Source organism: Brassica oleracea, chromosome C7 (assembly GCF_000695525.1).
Source record: "Brassica oleracea var. oleracea cultivar TO1000 chromosome C7, BOL, whole genome shotgun sequence".
NCBI lineage: Eukaryota > Viridiplantae > Streptophyta > Magnoliopsida > Brassicales > Brassicaceae > Brassica > Brassica oleracea.
In genome coordinates this window covers 20,439,423-20,443,643 of record NC_027754.1, presented here as the reverse complement: position 1 = coordinate 20,443,643, position 4,221 = coordinate 20,439,423, and the positions used below count along the sequence as shown (strand labels likewise).

The window sequence follows — 4,221 nt, the reverse complement described above, 5'->3', positions numbered from 1 at the left end:
ATGTCAAGTTTCCGCAGATAAATACGAAATTTTGAAGATAATTACGAAGATCGGAAAAAATGGAATATCTCCATTTTTATGCTATGGCGGCTTAATGGCAGAAGAGGAAAAGCGTAAACCGACCTTGGAGCGAGTATATAAGGGGTCCTAGGCGAGAGGCATGGAGGAGGACTTTTCAGACTCAGAACTCTCGGCACTTAGAAACTCTGAGGGATTATTCTCGACATGCTCTGTTTCCATGACTGGCACCCGATTACCAGACGAACGTGCACAAGCAGTTCGATCTCTTGGTTCACTCTTGAACTACGTTCGGCTTTCCTAGGCGAGAGGCATGGAGGAGGACTTTTCAGAGCAAACTTAGCACTTAGAGCAATTAGGCAACTTTCCGTATTTCTTATGTCGAGCTGCGACTCAACTAGGTTTTGCAGTCTTAGGTTGTTAGAACTAGGAATCTCGTCGACAGCTCTCGTGGCCAAGGCTTCTACCATGTTGTAACGCTCATACGCGGATCCGGAATAAAACTCCTTTTGCTCTCTTTTACGATCTCTTATTTCTTTTTGTCTTTAATTGCTTGTTCTAATTACTTGGTGTGTGATTTAACAGATATCCGTGACCTCTTGGAAATTAGGATTTTCCTAACTTTCCTTATTTAAACGGAAATCGACAATGCGAATTTCGGTTCCCACAACAATACCCAACAAAATGCTCCCATCCCTTTTTAATATTTGATTGGCATTCTGATATTTGGTTAGTTTAAACTAAATGTGTTCTGATTTTGGTTATGATAATGATAGAGCCTGGGGTGGAGGTGGGGACGGAATTGGAGCCTGGAGAGGAGGTGGGGATGGAGCTGGAGTCTGGGCGGAGGTGGAGGTGAAGCATGGGGCCGAGGTGGGGGGGGAGCTGGAGAATGGTGCTGAGGTGAGGAGGAGCTGGAGCGTGCCTATTTCCAGATACGTACCTCCCTTCCTCGATCTGGTGCTTCCGGATTTAATTCTTCCCCCCATAGTAATACCGCAACCTATTCCTGGTGTTGTTCAAATATAAAGAACCGTATATGACGAGTTTCACCAATTAATGTTTGAACACACTGATCAGTATGTACACGCATTTGCTCAAGCAGAATGACGGTCTATATCTTGAGACGGGTCAATTTTCCAACTTTTGGTGCTATGAATGAAGATGCTCCTGGCTGAGGTTTATTCAAATTTTGGGCACATATGTTCGATTATCGTGATGGGCACATATACGGATCTCACAGTTTGAGGAGGCGTTCTAGTACGGATCATCCGAATTTAGTATATTGGTATTCTGTTGCCTCAGAGCCATCTCTCAATCATCCAAACCCTCGGTTGACATTAAGAAGACGTTATAAGTTACAGGACAACGAAACATTGTCCGTCTTCCACTATCTCCCGGCCTTGAGCACAACAGCACAAGACCCAATAGAATGCTCCCATCCCTTTTTAATATTTGATTAGCATTCTGATATTTGGTTAGTTTAAACTAAATGTGTTCTGATTTTGGTTATGATAATGATAACTCCCAAATAATATTTGGTTAAGTGCGTTAGTAATATCTATCTATCTATATATATTATTATAAAGAAGTGTTCTTTCACTCATACTTGCGCCACATGGGATTCCACGTAGGAAAGTCGGTTTCTACCTACGCGACACGTGTCCCCTAAATGAAACTCATCGTTTCATTTGATTGGTTTTGATCGTTACGCAGTGGAAAATTAGATGGGCTTCAACAATTCTCACATAGGGCCTCATGGTTTCTGGGCTCTTCATTTCTTAGGTTAATGTTCCTTTCCCCTTGGAAACTTTGACATAGAAGATTGAAGGTCGTCTCCGGCAAAGTCCTTATCCTTTCCATACCACTGCCATAGAATTTTAGTCGGTGTTTTGTTTACTGACTCTGTTCTGACATATACCGGTGGAACAGAGCCGCCGTGTTGAGTCCCGACGCCATGTTCTGACATATCCTTTGGTTTCCATATACCGTCGAAGGAAACTGGGTGACGTTACGCAAATATGTTGAGTTCAAACGTCTTTAACGCCCTCATTCACAACAGCTCCCCACTCCTCTAACGATCTATCATTCAATTGAGTGAATCTTTGACTATAAATATGTAAGTCTCATTTTGTGAAAATTCATATGTGTGGGTTTGCAACCAAAGAGCAAATAAAAAAAAAACTTTTTGTCAATAGTATTTTGAGTAGCGTGCGTCTGTCGTGTTGTTGTAATCTGGGAATCATCTGATACTCATTGATCGAATGTTTTTTCAATAGGAAAGGAGGCGATGAAGAAATCCATTTTAGAGCTTGCAAATTTCTTCAACTGACTCTTTCTGATTGATCATGTTAAACTATTGCTTCGTTGATTTGTTTTTAGATTGTATCTGAGGGGCAAGAGAGTGTCTGAGAACAATATATAGCTAATGAACGGTGGTGGTAAGGTTGGACTTTCATCGTCTTTAGATTGGAGATTCTCTCAGGTATTTGGTGAAGCCAGTGCTGGCGAAGAAGTTCAAGAAGGTATCCTCCTCATCGATTCACTTTTCCGTATTTTTTCAATGCATTTTGTTTCTATTTAAGCCCCCCAATGAATCTAATCCACACCTGATCTGATATTAGTGTTTAGTCTAGATCTATTAGGCTTCTTGAATTGCAAGGTAACTACAGTTTAAATTTTGTGGGTCGTTGTGACGTTTGGTCTTTGATCGAATGCTGTAGGTTTCTTTTTTTTTTAATTTTAATTTTATTTTATGTTAGTGGTGTCTGTTTGCATGTTTATGCTCTGTGATTCCTAGCTAAACAAATTTTGTTAACTTTTAAAACCCATTAATGTGCGTGGAAGCAAGAGGTTTGCTTCATACCTTTCTGCTTTGCCATGCCGTAAGTGTTTATATCTTTTGGGGCTGTGGTGTTTTTTCTACTTGTCCGAGAGCCATGGTGGTTGTGGTGTCTTAGTGTTCAAGTTGTAATGGCACCAACTTAATCAAAACTTATGGTCAACACTTAAATTTTGTTTGGGGAATGGTCTGGAAATTTAGTACCATCCACTACATACATAGCGTAACTCGGGTCATTCTTCACAATACTCTTTCTACTTTCATTTTGACGATATATTTTAGTTTTTATATATAATCGGTGCTATGGTGGGCTAAATGTATTGGCAGTGAAACATGGATCAAGTTTTTATAGATAACTTACTTTTTCTTTGAATATTTTCTCTTATTTCGATGATCGCAATATTCTTTGTAGTTCTCGAGCTTCATTTCAAGCCGTTTCTGTGTTGGAGAATACTACAAACAAAGTATTGTAGTTTGATTGGATGCTGTATTTGAAAGATTCATTAGTTTTAGTTCTGTTGATTCCAGGATTGCATAAGAGGTTCCATTGTAATAACATTAATTATGTAAGAATGTACAAGTTGAATCGAAATTCTTAAAAACAGTTCGTTTGTTGTTTAGGATTTGATGTATGCTTATATTTCTGATGTGTAAGTTTGGATATTTTTCTTTTTGTATGTTTTATACACAGGTGTGTTGTACGCGATACCCGAACATTAAACATGTCTTCTTCGTTTCTGAGAGAATCTGCTTACTAAGCATCGATCTAGAAACAACACCAGCACCATAAACGACATCTGATCTAAGAATAGAGTTTCCTGTCGGACAGATGGAGATTCTAAGAAGATCGCCGGTTGTTGCAGCAGATGCCTTCCATGGTGATGAAATTGAAGAAGAGAATGATGTTTTCTTCTATGATTCTGAAAGTGACCACATCCAATTTTGTAATAATGAAAAATTGTAATTCTTATTTTTAGCTTCGACCCTCTGTTTGGAAGGTCTCAATTTCTGGGGAGTTATTTATCTATAAAAATCATTAACTACATATAAGGCGGTTGTGTTTCAAAAAAAAAAAAACATATGAGGCGGCTAACATGTTATTTTTTATCATGAGATTTAGACCCGTTTTTGATTAATACATAAACAGTATTCCAAAACATGTGAAAAGCATTATCAAAGTGAAAAGGCACATATAGGAGTCCAAGCGTCCTACACCAGCAATGTAAACCTGCAATACAAGAATATTGAACACTGACGTTAACAGAAAACATGATTCAACCAAATAGAAAGGAATTAGAAGACAATAAAAATATAGTTAAAATAAAGTATAACAAATGTAGAAAATCATGGAACTAGACAAT

General features: G+C 38.5%; 1 long non-coding RNA gene across 2 annotated transcripts; it reads left to right on the top strand.

Annotated features, from left to right (window-relative positions):
- Positions 1–1,794: 1,794 nt before the first annotated feature.
- LOC106302146 lies at positions 1,795–3,910 on the top strand. 2 transcript variants are annotated; one of them, XR_001262358.1, is made up of 3 exons: positions 1,795–2,137; positions 2,298–2,543; positions 3,552–3,910. It is a non-coding gene; the product is annotated as an uncharacterized LOC106302146 (long non-coding RNA). The 2 variants fall into 2 exon arrangements; XR_001262359.1 differs by having other exon boundaries at positions 1,800–2,137; positions 2,401–2,543.
- Positions 3,911–4,221: the final 311 nt, after the last annotated feature.